Raw genomic sequence first — 16,478 nt, 5'->3', positions numbered from 1 at the left:
GTAACATATGAACATACTGTGTGTTATAAGGGTTTTTTAATAGAACCCTTAAATAATTCCTATAGAGGATAGAATTTTCAGGAAGACATTGTCACAGGGACAAATTAACTAGTGATTGAAATCTCTAGGATGGGGGTATGTCCAATTCCAGTGTAACTGGAAGGAGGAACTAAAGAGGAGGAGGAAGATGTGTTGCCGTCTTAAGCTAATTGTAAAAGTAATAAAGGTGGGATACAAATAAATGAATAAGCAAATAAAACTAGAAGGAAACAATTTACATCTCCAACACAAACAATGCATGGTCATCACCAAGTGTACTGTACATCTACGGATAATTATGCTTTGTAAATAGTGATTTTAAGCAAGAAGCATGGTTTGGGGCCATGTACTGTACACTTTGCATGATCATCCTATAAAAATGAAGGGGACATTGGGACTCAAGGCAAGAATTCCACAAGGCATACACCTTGATCAAGATCAATCCCCATTACAGAGTAATGCAGTCTTCCTTTGTAGATCAGAGGATAACATCCCATAAAATTACTTTTCTTCTGATTTAAGAGCAATTTAAATCGGGGGGAGGGGGGGACACAGCAGAATCTTCCCATGCAGCACAAAGCTTTTGCCCATTGAGTGCTATGCTGCCTAGACAGTTATCCCCTTCTGGAATAAAATAATGTTTGTTTCTATGCTTGCAAATTCATTCATACCTGCTACAAGCCATGCCAACTCTGTGGATCTAACAAAAATCCCTGCATATATAGTATTCTGAGGAATCAAATGGCTTGAGAATAGGCAAAACTTTGTCTAAAATAAATGTAAATGAGATCAATAAATCATACTCAGATGGATCCTTTTTTTTTTTACAAAACCATTAAAAAAATACATCCAAGATATTTTAAAGGTACTGACACTGAATTTGCTCTACACAATGTGGAAAACGTGAAAATTACAAAAGGGAAGAAATGGAATCAGAATTATTCAGTTCTGAATAATGGCTGATGGGAATGAGAAAATATTTCCTCTGCTGCTGCACCATGTTTATGCAATGGTTGTGATCTTGTTATTTTTAAAAATATTTTATTTTGGGATCTTGCAGACCTCAGAAGAGCCTCACTGTGTGCCCCATTCGCCATTATGGGAGCTGTTTAACATTTGTTACAGAAATTCTTTATTTAAATACATACATAAGCAGTCTATTTCAGAAGCACAGGTACCTCAGACCTCCAAATGTATTGAATTCTGTCTTTTGATAAGCTTTTTGATCTGCTGTGAATCTAGGCCAATTGCCCAGAAAGTTCAGCAGCATTATTTTATTTATTTTTTTAAAAAAAAATAGCTGACCATCTAATATCCAATGCAGGCATGCAATGTCTTATCTTAGGATGCTAAGATAATGTAGAAAAAAAAAGATCCTCTACAGAAGTAGCAGCAAATTCAGACGCCTGTCCTCTGTAGCTCTCTGGTTCCCCTCCCTGCCCCATTTTGGCTTATAACTGCAGGAAACCACATGAAAGGAAGCCCTTTAAAAGTGAGTGGTGGTGGTGGGGGGAGGGTTATAACCCATCTGGTAGAAGGCACATGTGTCTGAATAGTTGTGTGCTACAGCAGCCCAAATGTGAACAGCCTGAGGCCAGAATCTCTTGTATTTATAGCAGCTGAGCACCACCTGCTCTGCTCAGGAGACAGACATGGGAAGTCAAGCAGAAAGATTGTACTGAAGTCTGTGGGAATTCACAGTCAAGCCTGTTCCCCATTCTCCACTCCCCCTCTCCCCACTGGCAGCACGAACTGCCAAGCATGAAGATCACTTGCAGCCACTGTGAGGGAGGATGTAGGGAGGTACAAAACCACCTGATTCCCAAAATTATGAAATCAGAGCAGCACTAAGACTAAACAAGATTCTAGCCCCCCAAAAAGGAAATTCCTGAGTGTTTTGATTTTGTTAAGGCTTATTTAATAATTTTAATTGCAATTTTTAAAAGATAGATATGGAAAAAGGATACATAAAAATAGTAATATCCAACAAATCAATTATGAAATTATAACAGCAAAGCAAACAAAAAGAAAAAAATAGAAAGACCAATAGACTTGGAATAAAATTTTCTGTTGGATTAATTTCAACTTCAAGTTCAAAAAAGCAACCTTGGATCCACTGATATTCTACTCCTAGATATTCTAATTGTTCCATAAGTCGTAAATATCAGTAATTTCAATTTTGAAAACATTTTTCAGTGTCTGATATAATTTCAAAACCAGCTTATTTTCAGCAGCTTTGCCTTCTTTGAGGCATCTAAAGTATCTGGTTCATACTGGGATATCCAAATATGCTTAAGTAATTACACTGCTTTGTAAGAAAACATTACAAAGTAATTGATTTAAAGTAACTATCACACAGCCTGCCCATCCTTCCTAACAGAACATATGTCAACGCTCGTACCATCGGATGTTTTTGCATTGACAACAGATGGAGATGCAGCCATTTTCTTCTTTTTGCTTTCAGAGTTAGATGCCTAATTATATTTTTGCAAATCTAGAAATATATCTGTTTGGAATTAACATCAGAATACCTCTTTTAAAATACTTCTCAATCAGGGAGTTTAACAACATTATTTATGCACCATCAGAACAATGCCATACTATACTCTAGGGCAGGCACGTCAAACCCGCGACGTCAGATAATGTTGCGCGATGTATCGCGACTTTTTCCCCATTGCCAGCAATGGGGTGCACGCAGGTTCAGTATGATGCATCCGGCCCGTGGCCCAGCAGTTTGACATGCCTGCTCTAGGGCTAAACAGGCAACATATTAAGCTTCATTAGCTTAATAAGCTAATTCTTAGAATTAATTAAGGTAATATATTTTGCATTGCATTATTTTAATCTTATAAAAATATTAGAAAACCTGGATTGGATTGGATCAAATGACAACGTAAAGCCCATATGCAAGGCACAAGTACAAGAGCATCCTCAAGCTCATAACCTCAGCAGCTAGTTTAAAGAAGCCTGCAAGTGGAAGAACTATATAGAAAACAAAACTACTGAAATATCCAGTGTTGCCTTATCTCCCACAAATTTGTCTTTTCTCCCATTAACCATTAAGGCCATGCTAGGGACCATTGCTATGTACTGTGGCCGTGAATTCAAAAGATAGACTATTTGTAGGTAAGAAGTTATTTTCATTTGTTCTAATTCATTCACCATGTATGTTGAATGTTTGACCCCATATTCTAGTACAGGGCTTTTCAACCAGTGGTACGGGTACCACCTGTGGTACACCGGCACTTGGCAGGTGATACGCGACCATCCTAGAAAACTAGCGGGGGAGGGGAATGAGCTGAACCGGTGGCAGCACTGCACAAGCCTGAGCGAGAGATGGCTGGAGCTGCAGGGCTGTCAGGGTTCAGCGGAAGCGCCAGGATCAGCGCTTCTTTGGGGCTGTCAGGGCTCAGCAGAAGCACCAGGATTAGCACCAGGCTCCAGCTGTAGCTCAGCGCTGATTCTGGCGCTTCTGAGCCCAGACGAAGCACCGATCAGCTGGAATGTTGCAGCATCTCCAGGGTCTTGTGATTTACATTCAGATGCTTGGCAAATGATTCACATTTATGACAGTCATAGTGTCACAGAGTCATGTGAAGTGACCAGAACCTGCTGTAACCACCCAGCAGGGGGTGGGGAATAAAAACCAAACACCCCCACCCCACCCCCGCTCCCAATCCTCAACAGAAATGCTCACAACAATGAAAACCACGGACAGGAGGAAGAGCACCGCTGGGCAAGCAGGCAGGTGTCTTGCTTGGCTGTGGCTTGGGGGGCACTTTTTTCAGTGCCATTGCAACTTTGAACAGTCATTAAGCAAACTGTTGTAAGTCGAGGACTACCTGTACTTCATCACTTTTTTCCTTTTTTTGCCATCAAGTTTTTGACACCTTGCTGGGCGACTGGTGGTACTCGGATGTTGCCATATCTTAAAAGTGGTACAATGGGTGAAAAAATTGAAAAGCTCTGTTCTAGTATTTTCTGTATTATAAAATTAAATAGAAAGTTTTAGAGGGTACATAGCATCTCCTGCAGCATTTCTCATCTCTTGCAAAAACAATTTTAAAAATTCTTGGTATCATACAACCTCTTGAAAGATTTGCCAGAGTCAACTCATTCATGTCAGTTGCACTCCTAAGCTAAGCAAATGTGAGCTTCACTGCTGGGTCACTCTATGACTTCTCAGAATTAAATTCTGCACAGCTTTCATTTTCTATGCAGAGATTTCGGCCCAAATCAGACACGCATGACAATTTGCACTGCGGAAACAGTTAGCTGCATCTCTCGGGCAAAGACACAAAGGGGGCCAGTTTTGCACAGGATCAACATTTCCAACTGCTCTGTAATGACAGTCACAGCCAAATCCTGATTACTCCTCAGTGTATAAACATCAAAATAATTGGCATTTCTTTCCAGATGGACACAGTATGCTTCACCTGCTAAGGAACCTTGAAAATCTAGTTGAGTACTATGATGAGCCAAAGGACAAGTGTATTTGCATACATATAAATGTAAAATAGCACATTAGTACAAATTACAGGAGTAGTTGAGACTGCAGTGATGCAGAAATATATCCTAAGCATTAAAAATAGAGGAACGTGTCTTCAAATTTAATTATAAACACAAATACTTTTAATTAGCTAAATTATTGGCATATCTAAAACATTAAGTAATTGCTTCTGGCCTTATGGCTGTAATAAGCAATTTCTTATGTAATTAATTAATTTTTATGCTTGATATTGTTCTCATCCCCAACTGGTCTTTTCACAGGCCAGACTTTTGCACATGACCAGCAGCCATTTCACCCAAGCAAATTATCTCCAGTTCATCTAACACAATTGTCCTCACCAACCAGTCTTATTATGACTTGCAGCTGTTTTGTCAGAGTTCTTAGAGAAGCTGTGGAGAAAGTGATTAACCTTCTTCCCTGTACCTATGGAACAGATCACATGAACAAACAGCACTTGTATTCTCCATCATCCCTGGCCAGATAAGGAAAGCCTAACAATTTAGGTTCATTCTGTAGCTGGTGAACAGAAGAAAAAAAAATACAAAGGCAAAATTATGTCTTGTTGAGCCCATAAACAGCTGTTTTCCTCAGAACAACTTAAATAGCCTTTCAAATGCTTGACTCCACATCTGCCATAATACTAGATCATTTGCTATGTTGCCTAAAGCTGATGGGTATTTCACATCTAAATATTCTGGACAGCATCATGTTGGAGGAAGCTGTGCTGCATATGCATACACACAAAAACACACACACACACACACACACACAGAGAGAGAGAGAGAGAGAGAGAGAGAGAGAGAGAGAGAGAGAGAGAGAGAGAGAGCGCACAAAAGCTCTTCTTTGAGTTAGTTCCCAGTCGAAGCAGCCGGTATTTAACTTGGAACGGTCTTTCTTGAATGTATCAGCACAAAACTAATATATCAGCTTTTTTGCAAGGTGTCTGTTCCCTTTATCTCAGTATAAAAGAAAACAAAAGTGTTCCTCTTTATAGGTGCAACATTGTTCAAACAGTGCCTCCAGGAACAAACTTCTGTCCAATAACAGAATCATTCATTCATAATATTTTAGGTGGCACAGACCATCCCTTTCCAATAATTAACATGGTACTCCATGTCTGTTCAGGGATTCCTACTGAATAAAAATACATCAAAGTGCTGCAGTCAATTCTGCCTAGTACAGCATTATCCATTTAAACACTGCCATTAACAGAAATCCTTCTCCAAGGGTAGAATCCAGGCTATTATTCTAATACTCTTGTATACAAAAATTCTTCTTTGGATATTTCTAGAGTAGGCAGCCACCAGCAAATATTCACTACCACACCTGCTCCTAGTTACACTTTTAATGTTTAAAAACAGATTGACTAGCAAGCTTGTGGAATCAGCTCTACACTGGTAGTAATGACCTTCCAGGCTTCTGTCTTTCCCAGCCATTTCTGCAGAAGCCCCAAAACTGGAATTTTTGTGGCATGCAAAGCAACTACTATCTTGCATGCAATGAATGGACAAGCTGTGCTATGGAGTAGCTGACAAGCCTATCATATTGATTGCCTACTGTAAATCTTAAAATGTCTAACAATATTTCACCTTTACCCAAAAGGAAGATAATCCTGAAATTAAAACAATTCCCTCTACTCATCCACCCATAAGAATCATTAAGCAGAAACATCAAATAATACATTCCTCCAGAAATTTTATGCAATGCCAGATTTCCCTTGTAGAGAACCTGGGTGTTGCCAGATGCAGCTGAAATCAATCCTTAAGATTCCTTCCCTCTGGCAAAGGAACTGTATGTACTTGGATATGTATGTGGGAATGTGCATCCTTGCACACCTATCTCCACAAAGGGAAACTCCAAGGTAAAATAGATATTGATTAAATTAATGATTAAATAACATTCAATGCCTGTAAAATAAGATAATCCATTCATTAAATTGATCTTCTGCCTCTATAAACGAACCAGTCTGTCCACACAAACAGAAGCACACACACACACACACACACACACACACACATATAGGCCCCTTCCACTGCCAACAGAAATAGAAAAAAAAGGGGGGAAGGGGGAATCAGGATGCAGATGGCAGAAGGAAAGAACAGATCTGGATAAACTAGAGGAAAAGATAACTAGACAGAGGAGAGAAAAGTGAAAGAGAATTCCTGTTTAAGAACGACAAAAAAGGGCAAATGATATAGCAACAAGCCCCATACCACCCCCCAGTCTGGGGAGGCGAATTTTCAGCATTTATATCTGCATCAATTTTCACTTCCTCCAACTTAGTAGATTCGCTTCTACTACCTAAACAACAGGTGTTTAATGGGGGGGGGGAGAAAAAATAATCTTCCTATCTGAACCACTAGATCAGGGGTTCCCAACTTCTGGTCCATGGATCAGCACCGGTCCATGGCATACCAGAAACTGGGCCTCAGAAACACGACCCATTCGTGGGATGCAGGCAGTATGCAAAACCACACCCCCTCTGGTCCACGGAAAAACCTTTCTCCACAGCACCAGTCCCTTGTGCCTATAAGGCTGGGGGCCACTGCCTTAGATGACAGCATACTGGCTGATAAATATGGCAGTCTTTGCGTACCCAACAGTCATGTACTTCATAGACTCATGCTGACTGAACCAGGTGTAGTTGGTCCAAGACACCGGAGAGTATCAGATTGGCAAAAGACTCACATGAAGTTTTGGATGGATTTAAAATCCATTGCTATTCTAAGCCAAATGCTTGCTACTTCTCCTTGAAATAAATGGAACTGTTCAGCTTGATCCAGTCATGTTATGTCTTTTGTTTGCTAAAAATCCATGGCAATGTAGCTGTGAGCCCTGACCCGTACAGCTCTATCAGTTGGGGAGGGGCAGCATTCTTCATCACCAAGCAGATTTCACTGCAGATAAAACTCTTCTAAGTTGGCCTTAAAATTGGGGGGGGGAACCTATATAATAAAGAGACTGGCCTCTTCTAAAGATTGGTGGAAATCAATAGCAAAACTTCCCAGGGCTCTTCTCTTTCTCCCTCTGTCGCATGTCATTACCACCAATTAGAGGAATCCTAGAATTGTCTTTGTTGAATAGTATAGTTTTTATTTACATTGCCTAGAGGATTGTATTATGCCTTTGGGGCTAATAAATACATTTATTACATGTGATGAGATTATTTGTATGCTTGAAGGAAAGATGGCGTAAAGCTTAGGAAGTAGGAAAGCATTGTAACATATAATCAGAATTTAATTTTTTTTTTTTTGGCTTTTAAGCCAATAGATTAAAAAAAACACCTAAAGCAACTATTTGTGCTAAGGTGATTACCTTCTCAGTAATCACTAAAATGAAGAGTAATACATCTCTAGAACTGCTTCAATGTTACATTGTAATGACATAATGCAGTACTAAAATACAAGGCTACTAACACTACAGTGAAGAAGAGATCATACAGTTAAAGAGAAATAGTTGTGAAGGACATAATGTCCATGGGCTTAAATCAAGGCCACAGGGTTTCTTTTTCATCTACCTGTTAAATACATAGCCTTGTACTTATAAACTCCAAATCCTGTTTCACATTCCTGTTTTTATTTTAACTTTTACAAAGCTGGGCTGGAGAGCATAAAGAAAATGAGTTACAAGCAACCTGTGTCTGGTCCAAAGAGGCATTTTTTTTTAAAAAAAAAAAAAAGGTCAAGAGCTCCTGTTTTCCTTCTGCAAATAAAATTAGTGCTCACTCTGTAATTGAGGATTTTATCCTGCTGTTCATCTTTTTAATTAGGACTAATGTAAAATCCTAATAAATCGCACTAGACTTTAAGGGTTAATAATATTCATAATGCAGATGTATAGAACTCCTGGAATAGTTATGAAAGAATCTCTTTTTTGGTGGGAAATTCCAACAATATGCTGACAACTCTGTGAACCAAATCCTAACCTTGCATTCTTCCTCAAATATAAGGAATTCATCTTCATTTCTTTTTAGCCTCCCTCCCTCTGATGCCCAATTGTGGATGATGGGGGCTGTAGTCTAGCCTATTCATGAGGATACCAGAATGCTGGCTGGAGAAGGCTACTTCAGATATTTGTTTAAGGAAGGGGGAGGGTGAATTGTATTAGGACTTTGAACCAGCTTGAAAAGGTTCAGCAGAAGAGTAACAATGCGGTCCACATTCAAAGTATTAGGTTTTTTTACTCTTCACCGCACCCCTTTTGTGATCTTATCTCCCCACGTCACTCTCAGCCACTAGCTTTGAGATAGGATGCGGTAGAAGCATTAACTCGGGAGAGGATCTTTACTTCTAAATCTAAGCACATCCTTTTAAAACCATTTTTTTAAAAAAAACAAAAAACACCCATCTACCTCTGCAGCTGCTAGGACGAGGTTGTTCCAGGAACTGGGCAAGATCCGCCTCTCTGCCATTCACTAGCAAGCTGGAATCAACCTCCATGTCTACAACCTGCTCGTCCAGGTTTAAACGACTCTGGGCTGCAACAGTTCCCTCCCCGCCCTTATTTTCACGTTTTTCCTAGTGCGGATTTCACCCTCGTGGATCAGCTGCAAGGACTGCCTTCCTGCTCCAGCCCCTTTCACAAAGGCATTCCCCCGAGTTCATTCCCTGCCCTCTGCAGCTAGTCGTTTTCTTACCTGATTTCCTGATCCTCTTGCAGCAGTTGCCGAACGAGAGAATTCCGCTTGCCTTTCGCTGCCACAACGCCTCTGTCTTTACGGGCTCCCCTGGGAGATAATTCCGGGATAGCCCTCCGGACGATCCGCTAATCCTCCAGCAGCTGGGCATGAAAAATTCCAAGCAGGAAAAATCAGCCGTTTCGGAAAGTTAGCTGCCGCTGCTGAAATGAACCCATTGGGCTTGCAAATGCGTCTCTGAGCAGAGCGAACGAGGCGGGGAGAAAGGCGATGCGAACCAGCGAGACAATGGAGGGGGAAAGGGAGGGAAGAGGAAACGCGCCCCCTTCTGGGGACCTCGTGCGTCGACTCGATGAGCTCGCCGCCGTCCGGAGCCAACTTCGGGCGCTCCGGCTGCGTTTGTGGAACGCAGAAAAGCAACTCGGTTTTCCGTCTCTTTTAAGTTTGGAGGACCCAAACCCCGCCTCCCATTCCAGCCTCGAGGCGATGGAGGTTGATTTTTAACAAACCTGGGCACACGCTAAGGTTGCCTGGGGGAAAAAAAAGCCTTTGCTTTATTCCAGGGGTCTTCAAACTTGGCCCTTTTATGACTTGTGGACTTCAACTCCCAGAATTCCTCAGCCAGCTTTGCTGGCTGAGGAATTCTGGGAGTTGAAGTCCACAAGTCATAAAAGGGCCAAGTTTGAAGACCCCTGCTTTATTCCCTGGGAAGATGGTTTCGAACGCCACAGGAAGTTTTCTTTCTCCTAGTGGCTTTTCAAACACGCAGAAAATTACTGTAAATGAGAAAGTTGGCTCGCGACTTTTTTTTCCCCTTTGCCGTACTCTCTTCTTCTGAGGCATCTCATTTAAGCTTGTCATAAAACGAGAAAACGCCTGCAGTTTTGGAGCAAAATCCGTATCATTTTGTGCAAAACGCCTTGGGAAAAAATGAATGCTCAATTGTACAAGAAAACTATAAGCTGTTAATATTTTTTTAAAAAAAATTGGGAATAAAATAAATGATGCAATTTTATGCTGCACTGTTATCAGCCTCATGTCAGTCCTTTTGCGTTAACTGCCAGCTCCGGCTATCTCTGTTAGTTTTCAGCTTCTTTTGTATCATATGAAACCAGTTAGGCATCATATTTTTGGTTTCCAAAACAGTAAAATATTTTTAGTTTCCAGAACACAAGTTTTAATAGACATTATATTAGATCCAGATGTCACATGAAGAATAGGTCCAATCAAATAAATAAGAATAAAGGTATGGAAAACCAGTTGTACTAGCTTACAAAACAAGAGAGAGTGCTCTGATACCTTAAAATATCTATTGTGAAAATCATTTCATCAGATAAATAGGAGAAACCTGCATCAAAGACTAAATCAAAGCAATACAACTTTTTTTTTTCTTCTGAAAAATCTGTGTAGGTTCATTCTTACTCCTACAACATCTTCCTTCCTCTCTTAAATGGTTTCTGGAGAAATGAAAGTACAGAAGATCTTTTAACATCCTACGTAATAAAAAAAGTTTTAAAGAAAAACAACAAAGATTAGATTAGATTAACCTTTATTGTCATTTTTTTCTTGTGGGCACAATAGGTAAAGGTAAAAGTTCCCTCGCACATGCATGCTAGTCGTTTCCGACTCTAGGGGCCGGTGCTCATCTCCGTTTCAAAGCCGAAGAGCCAGCACTTGTCCGAGGACGTCTCCGTGGTCATGTGGCCGGCATGACTGGACGCCAAAGGCGCATGGAACGCTGTTACCTTCCCACCGTAGTGGTCCCTATTTTTCTACTTGCATTTTTACCTGCTTTCGAACTACTAGGTTGGCAGAAGCTGGGACGAGTAACAGGCGCTCACTCTGTTACGCGGCACTCGGGATTCGACCCGCCAAACTGCCGACCATGGTCGACAAAAGCTCAGCGTCCTAACCCACTGAGCCACCGCGTCACAATGGCACACATTAAAAAAATGAAATTTAGTTGCTTCCTCTCAAAGTGTACACATACATAACACACATTTAAAACATACCATATACAGCATATGTATAGACATACACCCTTACATATAAGTCACATATAAATATTATTCACTGTCCATCTTGAATACGTAACGGAAGGAGGAAGCTTTAGAGTTCACAAGGTTAATACTATATGGAACAAAGCTGTGACTGAATCTGGATGTTCTGCTTCGGATACCATGGAGCCTCTTCCCAGAAGGTAACAAGGAAAACAGGTTGTGAAGAGGAATATAATGACGTTACTTGGAATTCAGGATGAGAAATAATATAGGGGATGGGAAAGAGACCCAAGAGTGGGAAACGGAAAGGGAAGAGGAACTAATTTTTAAAGAAAATCTGATATGGTACCCCAAGAACTGGGAGTTGAAAGAGAATGTTATCTAGAGCACCTTCAAATAAAGGAGCACTCCTGGCCATCATAAAAATAAAATAATAAAGATAGTGTAATAAATAAACTAAAAAACAAACAAACTAAGATGATCAAAGGCCTGGAGACTAAAACATACAAAGAACGGCTACGGGACTTGGGTTTGGCTAGTCTAAAGAAAAGAAGAAATAGGGAAGACATGATAGCAGTGTTCCAGTATCTGAGGGGCTGCCACAAGGCAGAGGGGGCCAGGTTGTTCACCAAAGCACCAGAGGGAACGACGAGAAACAATGGTTGGAAACTGATCAAACAGAGAAGCAACCTGGAACTAAGGAGAAACTTCCTGACAGTGAGGACAATCAACCAGTGGGACAGCTTGCCTTCAGAGATCGTGGGCGCTCCATCACTGGTGATTTTTAAGAAGAGACTGGACATTCACCTGTCTGAGACGGTGTAGGCAGGTGGCTGGACTAGAAGACCTTCAAGGTCCCTTCCAGCTCTATTCTGTTCTATTCTAAATAAACGTCAGGGACAAAGGAAGTGTATCTTGACTGAATCCATGCTGAGAAGTAATTCCCAAAGCATGAATTAGCACTAGAATTAGGATTAATATTAACTGTATTAACTGTACACCTACAATATCATTGTGGAAACTTGTTCCCGGAATGCATTACTGTAATTAAAATGAAATGGTAATGTTACATTGAGAAAAAGGACCCTTATGTGTTTGAAACTAAGTATGATCAGTATTCAACCATTTGGCTGATCTCTTCTATGGTCACCTGAAGTTGCTGTCATTCCCACGAGTGATTGATGACCTGACTTTGATGGTTATGGTTGAATAATAATTAACTTTTGAGACCCTTTCTTTCTCTGATGTTGAATTGAAAGTGTTTTGTTCTGATAGACGAGGACTCAGAGTGGTTTTTGCAATGAACGAGTTTATTGAATACACAACTGTCAACTGTCAACTGTCAAGTGTTGCAACCTTTTATAGTGGAACTATTTGAACTGTAACCAATCAGAGGTGTTTATTCTCCCGCTTCTTGCTAACTGCAGCCAATGATTGCACCGGAATCTCCCGCTCAAACCTAGCTCTGGTGCAGTCTGCAAAATCCCTTGCTTGCAACTATTTACATACACAACACCCCTTACCCCCCAGTTGTTGTTATTTCTGAACAAAATCCTTCAAGTATTTTGGTGGCCTATGGATTCTAGAAGGGTATCTATTGCCCTGACTGCTAAGGACACCCTTACCGGATTGTCTGCTTGGCTGATTGTCTCCATTGGACCCGTGCTCTTGATTAACTGGCTCTGATACTATCCTATTGCTGTTTCGTGGGTTTGGTTGTGTTAGAATATTGTCTGATCCTGGCCTACTCCGCAGGGGTATTTCCCAATCATACTGACTATATTGCTGTTGGAGGTTACCCGGGACTGAGTTGTTGTGCAAATCAGCAACCCCACTATCTGGCAGGTTGTTATCACTGAACCCAGGTGTAGTGTTCCCCCCAAATATGCCTAGATCCCCTTCTTCTGGTGCGCACCCACTATTTCTCTTCCTCAACTGGTCTATGTGTCTCTTGCAGACCCTATTCCCTTCCCCCTCAATAGTGTATGACAGGGGCCCTAAAATTTCAGTGACCACCCCTGGAAACCATTTGTCCCCTGGTGCATAGTTCCTAGCCCAAATTAGATCCCCCACTTTAAATGTTCTATTAGGAATGTCCGGTTCAGCGCTTGCTGGAAGTCTGTCAGGGTGTAATCTGTCCAATTTGGTTGTTAGTCTTCTTCCCCACCTCATTTCAGCTGGACTTTTGCCCGTGGCAGTACATGGGGTCGTGTGTTGGGTCAGCAAGAACTCGGCCAGTCTTTGATGCCAGTCACCTCTGATGATCCTTTTTAAAGCGTCTTTTGTGGTCCTCACATTACGTTCTGCCAAGCCGTTGGAGGATGGGTGGAAGGGTGCTGATGTCTTGTGCTTAATCGAGTTGGCCTTGAGGAAATCCTGGAATTCAACAGAGGTGAATTGTGGCCCGTTATCAGACACGATTACATCCGGTAACCCATGAGTGGCAAAGAGGCCCCTTAATACCTGTATTGTTCTACCAGAAGTCGTAGAACTGACTGGTACTACCTCTAGCCATCTAGAGAAGCTGTCAACAACCACCAGAAACGTTAACCCTTGGAATGGTCCAGCGAAATCAATATGAATCCTGGACCAAGGATTCCTCGCTAACTCCCACTTATGCGTACGAATGTGTTGTTGTTCTGGCCTAGAGCGTTGGCACAGATGGCAATTGGCAACGCATTCCTCAATGTTGTTGTCCAACCCAGGCCACCACAAGTGGCTCCTAGCCAACGCCTTCATGCGTACTATTCCTGGGTGGCCTTCATGTAATTCTAATAGAATGGCTGGCCTGTGAATTTCAGGAATAACCACACGGTTTCCCCACAATAAACAACCCAAATGAACTGACAGTTCATCTTTCCTTCTGAAATATGGAATGTACTGGGCATCCGGATTGGCATTAGGCCACCCACTTAGAACCCAGGCCATTATTCTCTTTAAAGTAGGGTCAGTGTTTGTTGCCACAGCTATATCTTTAGCTGTTAAGGGCCAGTCTGGGATGTCCTGTAGGGACATGATTTGTCCCGCAGGGGCAGGGTCATCCTCAGTGATGTTCAAGGGCAACCTGCTCAGGGCGTCAGCATGACCCATGTCTTTGCCCGGTCTGTATTGAAGAGAAAATGAATATGCTGAGAGGAAAATGGACCACCTCAGCATTCGGGGTGACATAATTTGGGGAGTCTGTTTATCTGTGGTAAACAGTCCCAACAGGGGTTTGTGGTCAGTCAGTATGGTGAAGTTCCTACCGTAAAGGTAGTCATGGAACTTCTTTACTCCTGCCACAATTGCCAATGCTTCCCTATCAATCTGCGCATAATTCCTCTCGGCCTTGGTTAGTGTCCGGGAGTAATATGCGATTGGTCTTTGTATCCCTTGGTTGTCTAAATGGCTGATCACGGCCCCCACACCATAAGGTGAAGCATCACACGCTAGGTAAATGGGTTTATTCTCTATAAAGTGGGTTACAGTTGATTGGCTGGAAAGAATGTCTTTTAACGTTTGGAAACTAACTCTATGTTTATTCTGCCACTGCCAAGGAGCCTTCTTATCTAAAAGTCTGTGGAGGGGTTCTGCAATGGCAGCCTTGTGAGGTACAAACGTATGGTAAAAATTTACCAACCCAAGGAAAGCTTGTAGTTCAGCCTTGTTCCTTGGCTCAGGAGCCCATTTAATTGCCTTAATTTTGTCAGGGGTAGGATGTATTCCATTCTTGTCTATCCTGAAGCCCAAAAAATCAGTGGACTTAACCCCAATGGAACACTTTTCCTTTTTTAATTTCAATCCAGCCCTCCTAAATCTGCCCAGTACCTGTTCCAGCCGCTCTACTAACATTTCTTCATCTTTCCCAGCTATCAGGACATCATCAAAGTAAGGGCATACACCAGGTATGCCCTTTAAGGTCCTCTCCATCACTTCTTGGAAGATGCCTGGAGCTGCTGCGATACCAAATTGCAGTCTGTGGACCCGGAACGCCCCCTTGTGGGTAACAATCGTTTGTGCTTCTGCAGCCTCTTCAGAGACTGTCAATTGTAAGTACGCATGCGCCAAGTCTAACTTGGCAAACATGGCGCCGTCCTGGATCGTCGCGAGGACCTGCTTCACCGTCGGGACCGGGTAAGCATGCTTTTTCATTCCAATGTTCAGGGTGGCCTTATAGTCAGCGCAGATTCTCACATCCCCATTAGGTTTGAGGGGTGTGACAATCGGCGTTTCCCACAGGCCGCCCTCAACAGGTTCTAGGACCCCTTGGCCTACTAGCCTGTCGAGCTCGGCCTCGATTTTTTCCTTTAGAGCGAAAGGCACCCTACGGGCCTTAAGCCTGATAGGTTTCACTGAGGGGTCTAAGTTAAATTTAATCGGGGGCCCTTTATATTTACCCAAAGACCCATCGAATACGTCTGCAAATTCATTGCAGACTGATTCGAGGGTCTTATTTTTAATTACTGAATTTATTCCCCCTACCCAAATGCCCAGGGCTGGGAACCAGTTAAGGCCAATTAGGCTAGTCCTATGCCCCTCAGTAACTATTAAATCTAAGACCCCTTTAAAGCCTTTAAATTTTACTCTAAGGCTAACCTTTCCTTTTATTTTTATGGGGCTTTTTTGAAAGTCAGTTAACTGAATTTTTGTGGAACTAAGTGGAATTTTCCTTCCACTTAATTGTTCAATCCTCTCCAGGGTTTCACTGGAGATTATTGACACTGAAGCCCCTGAATCTATTTCCATTCTGCAAGGAACCCCTTGCAGATGGACTATGATTTTTAATTTTCCTTCTGGAAAATTGCTGTTTTTCCCTTTTTTCCGGCGGTAGACATGCGCCACCTCCCCTAGATTTTGAATTTTAACCCGGGGACTAGGGGTCTCTTTGCCACTAACGTAAGGGGTTACCCTACCTTCGGGCCACACATCGACTTCGTGCAGGCGGTTGTCCCGAGCGCGGCTCCTACAGATGGCCTGGATGTGGCCCGTCTTCCCGCACGCCCTGCACTTTGCATTTCGGAATCGGCAAGATGCTCGGGGATGGTTGCCTCCGCAGCTGCCGCACCGGTTTTGGCTGTCGTTGTCTCTCGGTCTGGTTGCGGTGTCCCTCCATGGTCGTTGTGGCGCGGTCGCCTGTCTTTGCGGAGTTGCGGGTTGTTGTCGGCGGTTTGGATCAGGCCCCTCACTTCTGGGCGATCTTGGCGCCAATTTTCCGAATCGCCTCGAGACTTCGGCGATGTCGTCTTCCCACTGTTGGTCCACCTCCCCGCAGTCCACATAGCCCTCTTGGTTGATCTCGGACGCCGCTGCCATG

The 16,478-nt window shown here is 42.4% G+C and overlaps 1 protein-coding gene across 1 annotated transcript in view; it reads right to left on the bottom strand.

The window, feature by feature from the left end:
• Nucleotides 1-9,401, bottom strand: part of PIK3C2B (phosphatidylinositol-4-phosphate 3-kinase catalytic subunit type 2 beta) — a 100,083-nt gene extending 90,682 nt beyond the window's left edge. Inside the window, exon 1 of the mRNA XM_081322261.1 lies at nt 9,186-9,401. The gene's annotated coding sequence lies outside the window, so the exon portion shown is untranslated. The remainder of the gene's footprint in view (nt 1-9,185) is intronic.
• Between the last annotated feature and the right edge of the window lie 7,077 nt (nt 9,402-16,478).

Source organism: Vipera berus (assembly GCF_964194415.1).
Source record: "Vipera berus genome assembly, chromosome: 3".
Taxonomy (NCBI): domain Eukaryota; kingdom Metazoa; phylum Chordata; class Lepidosauria; order Squamata; family Viperidae; genus Vipera; species Vipera berus.
This window is presented reverse-complemented; position numbering and strand designations above follow the sequence as displayed.